The 20,601-nt window shown below is 36.0% G+C and overlaps 1 protein-coding gene across 6 annotated transcripts in view; it reads left to right on the plus strand.

Moving 5' to 3' along the window:
- The first annotated feature begins 4,784 nt into the window (after window positions 1-4,784).
- The window catches only part of LOC145287771 (uncharacterized), a 291,321-nt gene continuing 275,504 nt past the window's right edge, over window positions 4,785-20,601 (plus strand). For 5 of the 6 annotated variants that reach the window (XR_013869191.1, XR_013869192.1, XM_080135593.1 and 2 more), the window contains exon 1: window positions 4,785-5,069. The gene's annotated coding sequence lies outside the window, so the exon portion shown is untranslated. The remainder of the gene's footprint in view (window positions 5,070-20,601) is intronic. The other variant, XM_080135595.1, reaches the window with a different exon arrangement.

The raw sequence follows: 20,601 nt of genomic DNA on the forward strand, positions 1-20,601 counted from the left end.
TGACTAATTCCTATTAATCCTTAACTGTACATTGAACAGATGCCATGATACTTAGTTTGCTGCACGTTATAACAATGGTAATACAAAATTTCAGTCAGATCGGCCCAGTATTTTCTGAGAAAAAGTGGAATGGGTAAATAGACTCACAGACAGACAAAGATATATATATATATATATATATATATATATATATATATATATCATCCAGAAAATATTGTAGGGCTAGGACGAGAGAATATTCTTTTCATTATTTTGACTCTCGAGTATATATCAATTAATATCTTATATGTTTTTAGATATACTGACGTTGTTTTCAATTAACTGTGTCTAACTGTGTCGGATATATACTCGAGAGTCAAAACAATGATAAAAATATTCTTTTGTCACATCCCTATTAATAAGAGTCAATGCTCATTGTTTTTCATATTAGAAAAAAAGTCCAGTGAGAAATGTTGGGAAAATTTCAATGAATAAATTGATTATAAGTGAGCAGATGACAGAAATCAAACAATATGCGTGTGCATGTGCATGTGTGTGTGCGGGCATTGTGCATGTGCGTGTGTGTGTGTGTGTGTGTGTGTGTGTGTGTGTGTGTGTGTGTGTGTGTGCATTGCACTTTGTGAATGTGAGTTGAGACATGTCACGCTCAAAACCCAATGGAGGGGCACCAAGTGACACCAATCCAGGGACCCCAGCTCAACTAGTTTATTGAAGAAAAATCTGGCTTTTTAAACAATCAAGGTGGCTCTCAAAAAGGCCATTTCAAATAAATTCAAAAAAATCCTCCGTATAGTGCAAAATATAATTATTTGTTTTTAGTAATTTAGGCGTACGTGAATTTGGTTGCACAGAAACGAGTTTAAGCATTTTGATTTTAGGCACTGAAAAAGTAAACTTTGGTGCAACAACTCCGCATAGTATGCTTTGAACAAGGATGGAATACTGTTGTCACTTCTGAGCAAGAGCTGCTAGGAAGGACTTGTCCTATCTTGATAGCGTTCAAAATAGACTTCGTAGCCTCGTAGGAGATGTCCTTTTCTCTTCCCTGCAACCTCTATCTCACAGAAGAGATGTTGCGAGTTTGTCTCTGATGTATCGTTATTTTCATGGAAAGTGTTCGACTGAGCTTCAATCTATGGTCCCCCTCGCCAAATTTTCACAATAAACACTCATCTAGCTGAAAACACTAGAAATAATTCCCCTCACTCTTTATCTGTGCCTAAACCTAAACGTAGATTCCATGAACAAAGCTTCTTTCTTAGAACTGCACGCCTGTGGAATTGTCTTCCGTTTTCCTGCTTTCCAGCTGACTACAATATGGTTGTCTTCAAGTCTAATGTAAACAAGTTCTTGATGAGCCAATCCACTTGTTAACAAATTTACCGAATTTCCATAACGATTACTATATTGTCCAATTTCTACTGTACACTTTTTAACCCTTATCCTTGAATGCCCTCTTGGCCTTGATAAGTGGTGATGCCTATGTAAAAAAAAAAAGAAAAAAAAAAGGCCGAATACAATTCTTAAAGGCCAAAGTGCTTACTAAAAATGGCCAAATTCACGAAATTTGGCTTTAAAAAGGTCAGTCTGGCAACCCCGGACAAGAATATGAAATGAACCCCCTTTGATGTAACTTCGTTTTCGAATATCATTATAATAATAACATCTAATCATTTTTGTAATGGTGTGAGAAAGGAACTCATAGTAATTTAGAAGTGCAGCAGTTCTTCAAAGGATGAAGTCAGTGAAGCGTTACGTAAATGTATGAAACTAAGATCTAAAGATAATAATAATAATAAAAAGTATTCGTCCAAACTCCTTTTTGCCAACTACCAACATCGACCGTAATCTTCACTGACCGTTCTATCTCTCTCTCTCTCTCTCTCTCTCTCTCTCTCTATCTCTCTCTCTCTCTCTATCTATCTCTCTCAGCTATCCAAAAATATAAAGACTGCCCTGTGCTTCCCCATTTATTCTTTTTCGCAGCCGTCATTGTCCATATATAGATTATAAAAATGAGATGTAGTTTGTTTGCAGCATTGTATCGGATAGGTATGTAGAAGAGATTTCGAAGGCTATCACAATGCAAGGAATGGGATGTAGTCGGTGTTGATAAGGAAAGACGAAAACAAGTGACAATTTGCAAATCAATAATTATATACATATATGTCTATATATACATATATTTATTCAATTACAAAAAACAAAGCAAAAACACAAAACCTTCATCTTTCACAAACTAAACAAAAACAAAGGACTATTATTTTGAACCTTGATTAAAATAAATGCTGTTAATAAACACCAAAGACACTTTTAACTATAAGTAATGTGGTGTGAAATTAATCATAGTTATTGGTTGTTTAGCACACCATCACTGGCCGTGGAGCCTATAGTATGAATGGCTCTCTATAAAGCTAGTGGCTTTCACAGCAAATCTCCAGTTTGACCCAGGAGCTAAGAGCATTCCCATCTCAACTTGACTCTTGTCAAGTCCCAGTCACTGTGGGGATCAGGGGTGACAGAATACAATGCACACTCCATTCTCTACTGTTGCCTCCTTCCTGGGACTCCCCTTTACAGCCAGCCACTCCAGTTCCTGAACATGCTTCAACCCCAGCTTACTTCCAGCGACTCCAGCTCATTCCTGCAGTTTCCAGCGACTCCAGCTGACTCCTTTGTCATGATTCTTTGCTCTTGTCATTACCTCTTTGCCTTTGAATCTACTTTATTAGTTTTACGGTCAATTGGCACCTTCATACCTCTCACCTGCCTGCAAAAAGTTAAGTGAAACTAATCATCTATAAATATAAAAGTGAAAATGTATGTATGTATGTGTGTTCGCTTTTTCTGTGTGTCTACAAAAGGCTTCTTTCACAACTTTTTAAAACTTTTTATATCACATAGAAATCGTAATATCTCACAGTTAACAACGAAGCTCGCCTGTCTATTTAATTTGCTCGATTTCGGGAAGGTAAATATTCAATATTTGTCGCTCGCCGCATGTGGGTTAGTCTTTTTCCTATAACATCTTGGAGGAAAAAAAAAAAAAAGCGTTCAGCAGTAAATGAAATCCCGCAGTCAAACTTGACCTCATTAACTCATTAAAACGAGCACCTGCTAAACCCAAGTAATTAAATAAATTCAAACGTGTTTCCGTAAGCATGTCGCGGTGGGGCAATGGTTAATGTCGCACTTTTTTTTTCACAACTTTGCCTCAACGGTTCGGGTTCGATCCTCATACTTACTTTTTTTTTAACCCCCCCGCCCACACACACCTCCAAACAGCCGGGCATCGCCGGGTACCCCTTGCTAGTCTACGTGTATAAATACGAAAATGTGTGTATGTATGTTTGCTTTTTGTGTATATCTGCAAAAGGCTTTTTTCGTCGGCCTTCTTGCTCGGCTCGCTTCTTCTTAAAACTTTTTATATCACGTCTAAATGATAATATCTACAACTTAAGAACGGGGGTTGCGTGTGTATTTAATTTGTCCGACTTTCACGCGCTATTTTTTCCAGATATTTCGATCGCCGCGTGTTTTTTTCGCTTTTCAGCATAAAACAAGTGAAAACTGGCTTGCAGCCGCGTCATGTTTCAAGGTCAAACATCACGAGACTTAAGTTTCTTGCACCTGTCAATTTCATTTCATAAACGTTAAATTAAGATGCTTTTCATTCCTCTTCTCTCGTGGCCGAGATGGCTAGGTCCCAGGGTTTTTTTCCATTTCATTTCCACTTCCACGTCAAAGGTTCGGAGTTCAAGCCTACGTTCCTACTAAAACTTTTTGTTTTCTTTTACACCTCCAAACACCCGGCCAACGTTTTGTTTTAAAACAGGGTTGTTTTGATCAGCCCCCCCCCCCAACACACACACCTACAAACACCCAGGCCACGCTGGGTACCCCCCCCCCCGCTAGTCTATAATATAAATCTCACCTGTCTGTTTAAATGTATGTATGTATGCATGTATGTATGTCTACCTAAAACTTTCAACAGAGGCGAGAGATTTTCACAAAAATGGTATCGTTTTGTAGATCGACCCTTCGGATGACAAATATCGAAAAATTGGCTAAAAACATTAATTCCTTCATCCTCAACTGGGCAGTTTTCTACAAGGAGGGTCGTTTTTTTTTTTTTTTTTTTTTTTTTGCGTTGCCATTTTTGCGAGTCATCGTATTCGTTGGATTGACTTTGCTTAACTTTAACATTCTGAACTTCCGGTCGCGTCCTGTAATAGGGGTAAGATGTCAGATTTTCTTTCACTTTCTTTTCCACTTTTTTTTCTCTCGCCATATCTGGTCGGTTCAACAGGATACACCTGAAGAAGGTCGAAGGTTACGTCGGCTAAAACTTTGAACAAATAACACTTAAGATGAGAACAGATAAATAAAATAAAACAGACCATGTTGTTGTTGTACTTAGTTGGGAAGCAGCTTTGCAGTATTATATTCCACAGATGAGAAGTTCTTCGAAAGAAACATGTTCCTGAGGTACATAGAAGAAATTCTTTACAGTGGTTGACGCTAGTCAGAAAAAAAAATAATGATAATCCCTAATGAAGGAAGAGGTTATGCTAGGGAGGATGGCCTGTTTTGATCGAATGCAAGCATATTTCACTTCTGATGTAAGCCGGAACTAAGGCTATACATCCTCAACCGTTCATCAAAAACCCTCTTCCTTGGTGGTTGGCGCTAGTTTTTGCAAAAAATCGGGGCGCCATTATCTTACTGAAAGAAAGAAGAGAAAAAAAGGAAAAAAAAAGGAAAAAAAAACAAAAAAAAAAAACAAAAAAACGCGCGAATCGACACGTTTTCTAATCGTGCTTCTATGTCCACTTCGTGTTTCTTACTCGACAAACGGATCGTTAAATTTAAAACAGGATCTTACATTTTTTCTCCTTGCATTAATACAAAAAATTGCAATGTGAATTGGATATATAAAAAGAAAAGTCTACGAAGGGAATTCTACTTAAAAAAAAGGATTAATCAACGCAAAAAAAAAAAAAAAAAAATTATATACAAATTTTTATTTCAGATTTCGACATGTCGTATCAACAAAATTTTCAAAACTGGTAAGTTTTTTTTTTTTTTTTTTTTTTTAATAAACTCTCGTGGTCGTCGTAAAAATAAATGCTATGTGACGACTTTGTACGTTAATCTTGACCAAAAAATTCTAAATGTTTAATTCAAATTTTATATTTTATTGGGTTTGTTTTACAATAGACAGAGGTACGAAAACATGATTTAAAAACCGAAAAAGCCATTCTTAACATGGGGAGGGGAGGGTGTTTTGTACCTATTCTATACTTTAACCTTACAATTGAATAATAAAAAATATATATCATAAAACTTTAATTAAACTTGGAAATACGATTTTAAAAATAGCGCGGATCAGTAAGTGCACTAGCACAAAAAAACAAAAACAAGTATATAACAAATAAATGTTCCCAAAGACAAGATAAATTACTCTTCTACCTAGCTGGATAAGTTTTTAGTGTTTTTACTTGGTTTTAAAAAAACAAGCAGTGTCGAGTGTCGAGCGTAACAAGAAAAAATAGCTGCAACTTCTCTTCGTGACAAAAAAAAAAAGGGGGAAAAAAAAAAAAAAGATGCTTATGCAGAGAAGCTACCGTGCTATATTTTTTCCCCGACGATTATCATAGATTAGACTTAATAATCACTTGCAGAAATTTTGAAGAAAGAAAAAAGAAAAATTTAACGACCTTTTAGAAGGGGGTTAACTTTTCGGTTATAACTTTCTACTTCATTGCTACCTGACTTACTGTCCATTTCTTTACCGACATGTCACGTGATTAGAACGTTATAACGAGAAAATGAACCCCCTTCTTAAAAATCGTTAATTTTTTTTTTTCTACTACATAAGTCTGTAATCTATGATAATCTACGGGGAAAAAAAGCTTTAAAAGTAAAAAAAAAAAAAAAATACGCATTTTTAGGCGTGAGCAAAAAAAGAAAAAGAAAAAAAAGCTAAATTCGCGAAATTTAGTCGAAAGTCGGTGCTTCTAAAATGGGGGATCGATTTACTAGAACATTGTACTAGAAACGGAGCACCCCTTAAATGTTAAATTTTTTTTTTTTTTTTTTTTTTTTAATAATCTGGTAGATTAGTGACCCTTCGATAATAATTCCCTGAAAAAAAAAAAAAAGATGGGGGCGGAAAAAAATTACAGATGCGGGATACAGCTTCCGTACGTGCGCCCTTTTGTTTATTAAATTGTTGGGTGAAAGTACGTAATAGTTACCCTCATGTTAAGAATGGCATTCTAAATAACGTTATTTCAGCACAGTACAATAAGTGCATAAGTACTTCCGCAGAAGTTGTACCTGTACCGAACTTTTTATTTTTCATTTATTTATTTTTTGTCTTTTGTAAGATCAAAAATGTCTACTCAATTTGACTTCCGGTTTCTGCTGTCCACTTGGATAAGTTAAAGCTAAAACTTCTTCAGATAGGTAGAAAGGTCCCATCTTGGTACTGGTCGCGATTAGAGTTCCCTGCCGAACACCCTAAAAAAACACTGACTTCTCCCTTAGTTGTCATAGTAACTAAACGATCATGAATTTTTATCGACTTTGTTTTACTGTTTATGAATATTGAAATAAAAGACATTACTACACATTTATTAATAATATCTCACTTTTAATCACTTTTATCGACTTTTTTTTTTTACTGTTTATATGTCACTTTTATCGACTTTTTCTTTTCTTTTTTAAATAGCATTTTCTTTTTAAGTGACGTTTTTACTGTTTATGAATATTAAAAGAAAAATAATTACTAAACATTTATTAATAAAAAAAAATGGGTGCTACTGCTAGTGCACTTATGATCCGCGCTATATTTTAAATCGTATTTCTAAGCTTAATTAAAGTTTAATGTTTTTTATTCAATTGTAAGGTTAAAACGTAGTCATTTAAAAAGAAAATGCTATTTAAAAAAGAAAAAAAAAAGTCGATAAAAGTGACACATAAACAGTAAAAAAAGTCGATAAAAGTGATTAAAAGTGAGATATTATTAATAAATGTGTAGTAATGCCTTTTATTTCAATATTCATAAACAGTAAAACAAAGTCGATAAAAATTCATGATCGTTTAGTTACTATGGCAACTAAGGGAGAAGTCAGTGTTTTTTTAGAGTGTTCGGCAGGGAACTCTAATCTAATAAACTTTGGTAACATTTGTTATATATTTATTTTTCACACTCTTTTTTTTTTTTTTTTTTGGTTATTGTAAAACGTCAAAACGATGCCCACGTGGTCACGAAGACAAAAACTCTTCTTGACATATGGGGGGATTAAAAGAGGGGAGGGAGGTTTTCACATTATACGAGAGGAAAATAAAGCATTACACAGAAGGACCATATCTTACTTGCCACCGTCATCGAAGCAGAAACAATAAAATAATATTCAGACAGCAGTCATTTAAAAAAAAAAAAAAAAAAAAGTAAAACTTGTTGAGAATGCTCCGTTTTACGGTTGTTGCAGAAATGGAAATTTAAATTTCGTTCCGTGTTAATCTTTTTTGTGCCCCCCCCCTCCCCAAACGAAAGAATAACATTCAACAATCGTATTTTTATATATATATATATATATATTTAAAAAAAAAAACAAAAAAAAAACGGAAGATTTTTTTATTTTTTTATAAAAATAGAATAAACGAAAACACGAAAAAATTCAATTTAGTTCAAGTTCAACTCACCGTTCACGCTGGAAATGTCGACTTTTATAGGTTTTCGGCTATGCTTACAACGAATAAACACCCCAACCTCCCATGTTTTAAAACGGAACGAAATTTCAATTTCCGTTCCATTTTTTTTTTTACAACAACCGTAAAACAGCAGTTTCCGCAAGTTTTACCAAAAAACGTCTACATTCCTCGTGAAGAACCCTTCTAATTCAGAATATAACTACAATATACATGTTTGTTATTCCTCCCGGATGTTACCCCTCCTCTTGGGGGGGGGTCGGTTCATAATGCAGGTCGCACCTCTTTCTTGCGTAACAGCATTCCCCGCGTTAAAGCATCAGTGGTTACCCCCGGCCCCGGACTACTAGACATTGGACTTTTTTTCCTCGACTATTAATCTGCGAAATTGTAAATGTAATGTGAAGAGGCATCTTGCTTCTTAACTCCCTATACAATCCCCTGTCAAACACGATTCCAAATAGTAGCCCTACGTTTCAAGTGGCAATGACATTTTGGCAGTGAAAGAGTTTAAAAACTGGGGAGGGGGGGGGCGAACGAAGAAAGAGTAGACAATCTTGCCTTGTCATCGATACAAAAACCAAACAAAACTAGTTGTAGTAAATTTTTACCTGGTTTTCACCATAACATTTTCCTTTACAATGACGAATTTTAGAGGTTTTCGGGTATGCTGCAAACGAATATTGTATTTCAATTTTCCGCAAATAAGTAGTTTTCCGGATATTAAGCAATGTCATTTGTTATTGCTGGTAGCCATTTTGCACGCGTGTAGTTTCTCGGGCCGCGTTTATACACAAGAGCGTACGCTCGTATGTACCAAGATGGCCACCAGCAATAACATAAGAAATGATATTGCTTAATATTCGGAAAACTACTTATTTGCAGAAAATTTAAATGCTATATTCGTTTTCAGCATACCCGAAAACCTATAAATCGTCATTGTAAAGAAAATGTTAAGGTGGAAACTAGGTAAAAATTGACTCTAGTGATGAAAAATGGCCACTTCATTTTTTTTTTTTTTTTTTTTTTTTTTTTTTTTTTGGGAGTTAACGTCTTCAATATGACGTAAACAAATTGGTTCCATTCTAAGTTGTTGATCTAAAATAGGTAAATGTCACTATCGGAATACCCTGGTCAAATCACGACAAAAAAAATCGTCCGCGTCCATCAAACTTAAAGACCGGACCGGAAACACGAAAACGAAAGGAAACGAAAGTTATTGGATCCGTCATCTTATTGTGGCAACAATACTCCAGTTTAAAACATCTTTGGCTCTTAAATAGACGATTGTATCTGGTGTGAGATATCTTCTGGAGTGGTAAAATGATCCAAACATTTTCCAACTGTGGGAGTTTGCCTTTGCTAATTTACCGTCTCCATGTCGCTTATTTAGAGATGTTATATAATGTAATTGTCTGTTGCTTAATTATTTTGTTTGTATTTATGTACTGCTTGTTTAACTGTCTTATTTAACTCTTTTACGGCCCGTGATTGTCTTGCTCAGCTAGTCTTTTTTTTTTTTTTTTTTTTTTTTTTCTTTGAAGATTGTAATGCTGAGTATGGGGCAGCCAAACAAGCTGCCAACATTGCCCTGCTTTTTATTCAAACCAACCGAGAGCTCTTTTTATCCTCGCTATTCCCTTAAGTGCAATTGTCTGGATTTCTCTTGCACTTGGTTAACCAGGAATATTAGTTAGGTAGGACTTCAGGTTCTTCTTCATAAGTCCTATAGATGGTATTATTAATATCTCCCTATGATTCCACTGAGTGTGGTTGCGTTTGTGTCAGAACATAGCATAATACACATGACGACATACCTGTCTCCTGCTGGTGCCTTCTGAGAGGATTCACCAACATCTTAGAGGAGCTGGAACCTGTTTAACAAAGACGCTTCAAGACAGGAACCCAAAATGCTGTATTTAAAAAAAAAATTATTTTTATTCACTCCCAGGCATTTCGTCACCACAGAAACTGGAGTGAATGACGATCTTCGGCTAGCGGTTCCATTCGGAAACCGTCGCCCCCCCCCCTTGTGGGGAGCCTGTTTAATGCATCTTGTCTCTGCAGTGTCTTAGAACAAACTTACTAAAATTAACTGTTTTTCCAAACTGGAACCCCTGACACGTCAGATCTGGCCCCTATTTGCATACCTTCCGGTGCAACTTGATTGATCACAGAGTTTGATTCATGTCACAGCATGACCCTTTGACCACCTGCATCTTGCTTAACTAATTATTTCCTATGATTTAATCTATTGTTTACTTTGCTAGATAGACAGGTAGATAGATAAACTGATAACTGAATAAATGCTTTCTACCCAGCATTGCCCGGCGATTACATAACAGCGTTGAAGCATTTCCCTGTTACTAATATTTGCAGGTGGTTTCAACAGTTTTTATGTCTAACAATCTAGTGTTTGTTCCTCCTAGCCAATTGATTTTGATTACTTTATATTCGACAATCAGTCAGTTTATGTTGCTGTTTGTTTTTGTTTTTTTTTACAAGGAAGTCACCACTTATCAAGGCCTGAAGGTCACTCGAGAATAAGAGTTAACAAATGTAAGGTGGTAGTTTAATGTTGTAGAGTGGGTAGAATTTTGAACAAAAACGGACCTCTCGACCGGTTCTACGCATGCGTCAGATGACGTCATGACCTGATTTACTTTAAATAGTTGAAAAGCTGAACAAATTTCATGTACATCACGTTACGTGCGCGTTGGTTCATTATCTAAACGTTTTGGGTTCGAATCGTGGTGAGATGTCTCTTTTTTTTTTTTTTTCGATTTTTTAAATTTAAATATTGAACCAGTGTTATTTAAGCCATTTCTCACGTAATGTTCGTTTTTCTGTTTTTTTTTTTTACTTCGCTTATCCACCCCCGACCACACACCCAAAAACACCCAGGTACCCACCGATTTAAATTTTAATATCGAAACAGGCTTATTTAAGCCATTTTTCACGTGTTCGTTTTTCTGTTTTCATCGTTCGTTTGCCTTACGTTAGTTTTTTTGTGTTTATTTTCCCCGCTAAAGTTTTAACGTTGTTTTCTTTTTTACTTTGCTTATAACAAACAAACCTGGTCACTGACGTCGTCGTTGTCGTAACACTCGACGACTTCCGGGCGCGCACCTATCAATTTCGTTCTTAAATAAATTCAAACATCTTTCACTAACTCATTCTGGCTGGCCAATTTTATTTTCAAACTTCGCCTCAGGGCTTCGGGTTCGATCCTACCCCCCCCCCCCTCCCGGGTTCTTTTTTATTTAACACCACACACACCTACAAACACCCGGGCAACGCTGAGTACCCCCACTAGTATTATATAAAAGCGAAAATTTGTGTGTGTTTGTGCGCGTTTTTTGTATGTCCGGCAAAGGCTTTTGGGGGGGGGGTTCGGGGTGGAGGGTCACTAATTCTTCAAACTTTTTATATACTCCCTAAATTAAAATATCTCTGATTTACAAAACGAGGTCCTCTATCTTTTATTTGAATTTGAGCGACTTTTCTCTTACAAAATTTGCGCTGTGATTTTATTTCTCTGACGTGATGTTTCACCTAAAAAAACACGTTGACGTTCGTTTAACCACCTGCTTTTTTAACCGTTTAATTTCAACAATTATCACTTCTCTGCCCTTGTAGCATCATAAGTTATCAGACATTCTTTTCTCACTTCCCCTCAAGGCTTCTGGTTCAAGCCTACCGCCCTACCAAAACTTTTTTTTTTCTTTTACACCAACAAACACCCGGGCTATCCCCCCCCAGTCAATATATATAAAAGGCAAAATGTGTGTTAGTGTGAGCACATTTTTTGTATGTCCGGCAAAGGCTTTTGGAAGAGGGGGGGGGCTCAAGGAAGGTCACTGATTCTTAGAACATTTTATATACTACCTAGATTATAATATCTCCGATTTACAAAACAAGGTCATGTGTATCTTGTTATTTGAGCAACTTTTACATGCTATTTACGCAGTATATTTTACTCTCTGCGTGTTTGTTTGGCTTTTCAGTATAAAAGTGAAAGTGAACCTGTAACAAAATAAAACTCCCTGGCACTTGTGCAGAAAAGCAATGAGCTTGGATCAATGTGGGAAAAACCTTCATATCAGATAATTGCTCTTCATTTGGACACTCCCCTTTTTATGGGGAGCTGGTTTTCCCCAACATCTTGGGGGAAACTGGCTTGCGGCCAAAATTAAGTGCAGGATTTCATTCCCCTATGACGTGATGTTTGACCTCATTAAATTTACGCACGTGTCATTTAACTTTTTAATCATTTAATTTCAACCATTCTCGATTTTCTGCTCTCGTAGCGTCAAGGTAAGTTATCAGGCTATTCACCTCCAAGGCTTCGAGTGCGAGCCTGCCTATCAAAACTTTTTTTTTTCCTAAACACCCGGGCAACACCGGGTACCACCGCTAGTCTCTCTCTCTCTCTCTCTCTTATATATATATATATATATATATATATATATATATATATATATAAGGAAAAATGTGTTAGTGTGTGCACATTTGGTGTATACCGGCAAATGCTTTGTTGGGGGAGGGAGGGCCACTGTTTCTTAGAAAATTTCATAAACTCTCTAGATTGTAATATCTACAATTCACGAAATGAAGTCATGTGTATCTTTAATTTGGATGACTTTTACATGCTATTTTCACGACTTTTTTTTTTTTTAAAAATCTCTGCGTGTTTGTTTGGCATATATAAACAAAACTGAATCTGCAGAAAAGGCAGTGCCCTGACACTTGTGCTATGGACGTCCAGAAAGCCATGAGCTTTGATTAATGCGACTAAAACTCGTCATATCAGACAATTGCTATTCATTTGGACACTCCCCTATTTATGGAGAGCTGGTTTTCTCCCCCAACATCTTTGGGAAACACAACCAAAAAAACTGTGCCGCAGCCAAAGTTAAGTGTGGGATTTCATTCCCCTATGACGTGGTGTTTGACCTCATTAAATTTACGCACCTGTCACATAACTTTTTAATCGTTAAATTAGAGCGCTTTTCAGTTCCTGTCCTGCCATCGTCGAGCGGTAAGATATCAGGTTTTTTCACACTTTCTTTTCCACCTTCGCGTCAAGGGTTCGGGTTCGAGCCTATCTGTCTACTACAACTTTTTTTTTTCTCAACACATACCTATAAACATCCGGGCATGCCCGCTAGTATAATCCATAATATAAAAGCCAAAATGTGTTTGCGCATTTTTTTCATATGTCCGCCAAAGGCTTTTTTGGAGGGGTCGTTCGGAGGGGTCACTAAATTTTACAACTTTTTATATACTGTCTTGATTATAATATGTCCGATTTACAAAATGATGTCCTCTGTATCTTTTATTTCAGCGACTTATGTTACAAAATTTGCGCTATTTCATTTTTTCTACTACTACTACTACTACGGTATGATTTTTGACCTAGAAAATGTTGACATTCGTTTAACCAACTTTTCTTCCTTTTTTTTTAAATTTTTTTTTAAATTTTTATTTTTTTTTATTTTTACGTTAAATTTCGCATTTCACTCGATCTCCCTTCTCTTTTACACTGACAAACACCTGAGCAACGTGGCTAGTTCATAATATAAATCTCACCTGTCTTTTTAAAACTTTTGACAGAGACGACGAATTTTCGGGAGATTGGTATCACTCGAGTCTTCGGACGACAAATAATAAAAAAATTGGTTAAAAACCTTAATTCCTTCACCCTCAACTGAGCACTTTTCTACAGGGAGGGGTTGCTTTTTTCGCCAATATTTTCGAAACTCCTAATTGACTAACCTTAATTTAAACCTTCGCCACTTCAGAATGGGCGATGGACGCAACAGCAAAGAGGTCACATTTTTTTTTTTTAATTTTCATTTTTTTTTCACATTCTTTTCCTTTTTCGCGGTACGGATTTGAGCCTGCCTGCCTACTACTACTTTTTTTTTTTTTTTTTTGCTCAACACATACCTCCAAACACCCGGGCAACACCAGGCACCCAGGCTAGTATTAAATAATCCCCCTAATTCTCGTACTCCCTATTCCTTGTAGCTTCTAATCTCTCGCAAGTCCTCAGCTAAACTTCACCTGCATTAGTTTAACACTCCAGATGCCTCGTTCACCTCCCTCACTCCAGTATATACTAGATACATTAATATACCAGGCTGGTCTATAATATAAAAGTGAAAATGTGTGTATGTGCGTGCATTTTTTGTGTATGTCCGGCAAAGGCTTTTTTGGCGGGGCGCTGGATGGGGAGGTCACTGTTTCTCAGAATTTTTTATATGCTACCTATATTATAATATTGCCAATTTACAAAAGGGTGTTGCATGTATCTTTAATTTGAGCGGCTTTTACATGCTATTTTCGTGATACTTTTTACTCACTGCATGTTTCTTTGGCTTTTCCATATAAAAAAAAAAAGTGAAACTGACATTTGTATCGGGAGGTCCAGAAAAGCAATGACGTTTGATCAATGCAGGGGAAGCTCCATATAGCAGACAATTGCTATTCATTTGGACACTCGTCTTTTTAAGGGGGAGCTGGTTAAATAAACTGGCTTGCAGCCAAAGTTGAGTAGTGTGATGTTTGACCTCATTAAATTTATGCACCTGTCACATAACTTTTTAATCACTTAATTTCGTCCACTTTCATTCCACTGCCTTCGTAGCGTCGAGGTAAGTTATGCTTTTTTTCCGCCTTGCCTCAAAGATTCGGGTTCAAGCCTTCCTGCCTACCAAAGCTTTTTTTTTTTTTTCTTTCTTTTACACCTACAAACACCCAGGTAATGCCGGGCATACCCACTAGTATAATATAAAAGGCAAAAGCGCCATGCACGTTTTTGTATGTCTTTTCGGGGGTTTACTATGTTTTACAACTTTTTATATACTCCCTAGATTATAATATCTCCAATTTACAAAAGGAGGTCGCCTCTATCTTTTATTTTAGCGACTTTTACACGCTATTTTCTTCCTCTCGCGTGTTTGTTTGGCTTTTTCGTATAAAAGTGAAACTGAATGCGGAGCAAATTCATGTATTCACTCGTGCCAGGGACGCCCAGAAAGGCAATTGATTTGGGGAAAACGCTTCATATCAGACAATTGCTATTCATTTGGACACTCCCCTTTTTGTGAGGAGCTGGTTTTCCCAGACCTCTTGTGGAAATATATAAGGCGCAGAAAGCGTAAAGCTTAACTGGCTAGAAGCCATAATTATCGGGATAGTTTTATTTCTCTATGGCGTGATGTTTGATCTCGTTAAATTTGAACGCTCGAGAAAAGCAGACGTTCGTTTATGCACCTGCGTTTTTTTAACCGTTTAATGTGAACGATTCTCACTTCCTCTTAGCGTAGCAGTTACATGTCACGTTTTCTTTTCCAACTTCGCTTCAAGGCTTCGGGTTCAAGCCTACCTGCTTACTAACGTTTTCTTTTCCAACTTCGCTGTCCGGGTTCGAGTGAAGGCAGCTTTCATGCCTGGACGTCCAGAAAGCAATCAGTTTTAATCAATTTGCGGGAAACTCCTCATATCAGGCAATTGCTATTCATTTGGACTTTTTTTTACATTGTACGTTTCTGTATTATGTTTAAGTTATTTTAACACAATTTTCTTACAAGTAAATCTACTTTAACCGGTGACAACCATATCGCCATTTTACAAGGGCGATGTACCCACCGCCTTCCTTTTTTTTTTTTTTGTAAATTTATTCTCCATTTTTTAATACACCTTTCTTAAAAACATTCGTACATTTTCTTTTACACTTCCAACATAAATAAATAACCCGAAAATGTTTTTTTAGATTGCGTTACAAATAATCAACATGACAATAAAACATTGTTTTACTGTGTACGTTTTCAGCACCCCAATTTTTTTTTTTTTTTTTGCGTTTAATTAAAAGATATATCAAAATTTGAATTTAAGTATTATGGTATCTGTTCCGTGCACATAAGTATGGCAAACCACTTATAATTCAATGACTAAGTTGTTTTTTTTTTTTTCAAAAATAAACAATTATAAACAGAACGACTCATAGAAATCTATATTCTTTTTCATTTTAATATACTTTCATAGAAATGTTTCTTTTATGTCACAAAAAACTTTTCTTTCCGTCACAAGTGTCACACACGTACATTAATTCCATAGCTAATAACATACTGACCCAACGGGTCACGGATAGTCTTCTATATATATATATATATATATATATATATAAAAGGCAAAATGTGTGTGACCGTTTCGTGTATGTCTTCAAAAGGCTTTTCGAGCACACGCTCCCGGTGTCGTTACTATCGCTTAAAACTGTGTACATAGGTCCTATATAATAATATCTAGGAATTAGGAAAATGCGCAGCGTATAGATTTATTTACGTAGATTTTTACAAAATTATTGCTATTTTGGTTTCTCGCGTGTTGATTGGGCTTTTTAGTATAAATAAAATGAAACTAAACTCAAACGACGTCTTCGCGGCATTGTGCCTGGAAAAACGTCCAGAAGAAATCAGCTTTGATCAATCTTGTATATCAGACAGTCAAATTTCGATAAACAAACTCAGAAGTTGCGTGACTTCTATTTGACCTTCTTAATTAGGTCAAATGAAAGCAGCAAAGTTAACTTTTATTACGCACGCCTGTTTTTATAGTTATAGTTAGATAAATAAATTCAAACACGTCTACGCTGTATGTCGCGGTGGCCCAATGGTAACATCGCACGGGTTTTTTTTTTTTTTCACACATTAATTTCCAACTCAAGGGTATGGGTTCAATCCTCATACACTCACCTACCAAAACATTTTTTTTATTATTTAACCCCCCCCCCCCCATCCCCGAGTTTTGATTTACCTCAAGACACGTGGGCATCGCCGGGTACCCCCCGCTAGTATATATATAAAAGGCAAAATGTGTGTGACCATTTCGTGTATGTCTTCAAAAGGCTTTTCTCGCACACGGTTCCGATGTCGTTACGATGGCTTACAACTGTTTATATGGGTCCTAAATAATAATATGTACGATTTGGGAAAGTGCATCGCATCTAGATTTATTTACGTCGACTTTTACAAAATTATTGCTATTTTGGCTCCTCACGTGTTGATGAGGCTTTTTCGTATAAAAAGTGAAACTAATTCAAAGTTAACGAACAACGTTCTCGGCATTGCGCCGGGAAATGTCCAGAAGCAATCAGCTTTTTTCTGATGTTGTACATCAGACAATTGTTATTCAATCTGGACAATTGGGAGCTGGTTCCCCTCCCCCCAACATCTGTTGGGGGGAAAAAAACAAAAACAGTCAAACTTGGGTAAACAACTGCGTGACTTCTATTTGACCTTCTTAATTAGGTCAAATGGAAGCAGCAGAGTTAACTTTTATTGCACACGCCTGTTTTTATAGTTAAATAAATAAATTCAAACCTGAGTATGTTGTATGTATGTCGCGGTGGCCTAATGGGTAACGGCACCCGTTTTTTTTTTTTTTTTTTCACACATTAATTTCCAACTCAAGAGTACGGGTTCGATTCTCATACTTACCTACCAAAACATTATTTTTATTTACCCCCCCCTTTCCCCCCCGGAGTTTTGATTTACGTCAAGACACCCAGGCATCGCTGGGTATCCTCCGCTAGTATATATATATATATATATATATAAAAGCGAAAATGTATGTGTGTTCGCTTTTTCTGTATGTCTACAAAAGGCTTTTTCAGAGAAGCGGTCGCTTGCTTCACAACTTTTTAAAACTTTTTATATCACATATAAATCGTAATATCTCACAGTTAACGAAGCTCGCCTGTCTATTTAATTTGCTCGATTTCGGGAAGATAGATATTCAATATTTGTCGCTCGCCGCATGTGGCTTAGTCTTTTTCCTATAACATCTTGGGGGGGGTGAAGCGTTCAGCAGTAAATGAATACTATCCCGCAGTCAAACTTGACCTCATTAACTCATTAAAACGGGCACCTGCTAAATCCAAGTAATTAAATAAATTCAAACGTGTTTCCGTTAGCATCTCGCGGTGGGGCAATGGTTAACGTCGCACTTTTTTTTTTTTTCACACTTTAATTTACAACTTTGCCTCAACGGTTCGGATTCGATCCTCGATCCTCATACTTACTTTTTTTTTACCCCACCCCCCACACACACCCACAAACACCCGGGCAATGCCGGGAACCCCTAGCTAGTCTAATATATAAAAAGCAAAATGTGTGTTTGTATGTCTTGCAAAAACTTTCGACAGAGGTGACAGATCCTGACAAAATCAGTATCGTTTTAAAGCTCTGCCCTTTGGACGACAAATATCAAAAAATTGGCCAAAAGCATTCATTCCTGTACCCTCAACAGAGCAGTTTTGTACAAGGAGGGGTCACTTTTTCAATGCCATTTTAACAAGTCCTCGTCTTTTCAATTGACTACGCTTAATTTCAACGTTCTGAACTTCCGATCAAGCGATGGAGACATCGGCTAAGACGTCAGATTTTTTTTTCTTTTAACTTTTTTTTTCTCCTTTGCGTTACGGGTTCGAGCCTGCCTGCCTACTACCACTATTTTTTTTTACTTTTTTATTAATACTTCTGCCTACTGTTTTGATTCCCTGGCCCCCACTACTACCAGTTTTTTTTTTTTTAACTCCCCTCTCCCCGGGGTCCTGGATATGACCTTAAACTATATCTAGTGGTGAGGCCCCAGTTTGTGGACTTTGGGGAGTGTGGATCCACCCTTTAATTACCATTGCTCCCAGGTCACCTCTGACCCGGAGTGGTAGTACCTGTTAGGGTTCAAACTATGGGTTAAATAGAAACCGACTTGAAAACAACAAATATATTCTATTAAAAAAATTTTCCTCCGAATCTTTGGATTCGGCATTAAATAACCTGAAAAGGGATGATATGCCGTAAAACAAAACAAACAACCCCCCCCTCCCCGGAGGGTTCCTTTCTACTAGTGGTGGGACGATTAATTGGAATTGTTAATCGTAAGTATCGTGTATTTGGGGGGAATCGGAATTGCGTTGTAAAAATACCTTAGATTTACGATTCTTTCATTATGATTCTCTTATATTTTTAAGTTGAACTGTTTGTTTGAAGTTTTTTTTTTTTTTTACTGACACTCTTCCATTAGTAAATGAATGAAAAATCTCATTAGTAAATGAAAAATGTCTTGTCAACCTTTATATTTTAAATAAAATAAAACAAGCAAAGTCAAATTATTTAAACAATAAAAGGTTTAATAGAACAATATATTTTCTGAATGAAGGCTGTTTCGGGAAAGTCGGTCGGCTTTTTTGAAGTATCCAAAAACAAAAAACGTTAGAACTACATATTATGTTGACTGACAGTTCCACTTAAGGTTTTTTGAAAACTAAAAAGAAAACAATCATTTTGCTATCTGTTAAATAAATGCAGTAAGCATATTTAATTTTTGTTTTCTTTTAGAAATTTACATTTTATTAAAATATTCGGCGAATGAAGCAATTAAACATTTCTTTTGAAACTTTGCACAAAAGAAAATGTGAAAAAGTTATTAAAAAGTTAAACTTTTTTCCTTTTTTTTAATGCTTGTGTAGTATATGTCTGATTTGTAAAACTTTGAAGGTCCTTCTGTTGTATAGGTCCGATTCCACAATTTTGAAAGTGCTTGTGCAGTATAGGTCCGATTTTAACAATTTTTAAGGTTTTGTGCAGTATGGGTCGGACCTGACAATTTTGAAGGTGCTTCTGCACTACAGGTCCAATTTGACAATTTTGAAGATGGGTTACTACTGTAGGGGCTTGGTTGACATTCAGCGATGCCTGGTATCACAGTTGTGATATGAGCATAGCTAAATGTTTCCCAACCTTTAACAAAAAAATAAAAAAGTTGTCAGAAACAGCGTTAAGGTGGAAGCGATTTCGAAAGTTCAATAAATGACTTTTATTTAACAATAGAAATAAACAATTACCAAAAATTTAATTTTTTATATAGAAATAAAGAGGTAAATTAAAACATTTAAATAAGAATAGACATTAAAGGACGATAAGTATATAATAAAAATACATATAGAAATAAACCAATTTATTTAGATTTAAAAAATAACATTGTTAAAAATGTTTTTTAAAAAGTCATAAATAAATAAGAATAATTTGAGATGATTGAAAAGGCTAAATATTTAATCAAAGATTTAGTTTTTTTTAATTTCATTTAGAAATAAGAATATTCTAGAAAGTGGAATAAAAATCAGATTGAAGCTGCATAAAAAATGTTAAATTTTAAAGAGTTATCTATATATATATATATATATATATAAAAGTTAAACTGTGTATGTATATTCGCTTTTTGTGTATGTCCAAGAAAGGCTTTTTTCCGAGAAGCGGTTGGTCGGCTCACAACTTAAAACTTTTTATATCACATATAAATCATAATATCTACGAGTTAACAACGGAGGTTGCCTGTCTATTTAATTTGCTCGACTTTGAAAAGATAAATATTCAACATTTTTCGTTCGCTGCATGTGGATTGGGCTTTTTCGTATAATAAAAGCGACACTAATTCTAGCGGTATTTTTTTCGGTCGCGATCGCTGGAAATGTCCGAAAGCAATCAGCTTTGATCAATGTGGAAATATTTTCCTTATATCAGACAATTGCTATTTAATTTGGACAATCCCCTTTTTATGGGGAGCTGGTCCCCCCCTCCCAACCTTTTGAGAAAATAAAAATAAAAGCGTTCCCGCAGTAAATAAAATACTACCCGCACTCAGTTGACCTCATTAAGTCATTAAAACGTGCACCTGCCAATTCTAAATAATTAAATAAATTCAAACGTGTTTCCGTTAGTATTTCGCGGTGGCCCAGTGGTTAACATCGCACGTTTTTTTTCACGCTTTAATTTCAAACTTTGCCTCAAGGTTTCGGGTTCAATCATCATACTTACC

The sequence above is a fragment of the Euprymna scolopes genome, chromosome 11, assembly GCF_053919585.1.
Source record: "Euprymna scolopes isolate OS-2025 chromosome 11, ASM5391958v1, whole genome shotgun sequence".
Classification (NCBI taxonomy): domain Eukaryota; kingdom Metazoa; phylum Mollusca; class Cephalopoda; order Sepiida; family Sepiolidae; genus Euprymna; species Euprymna scolopes.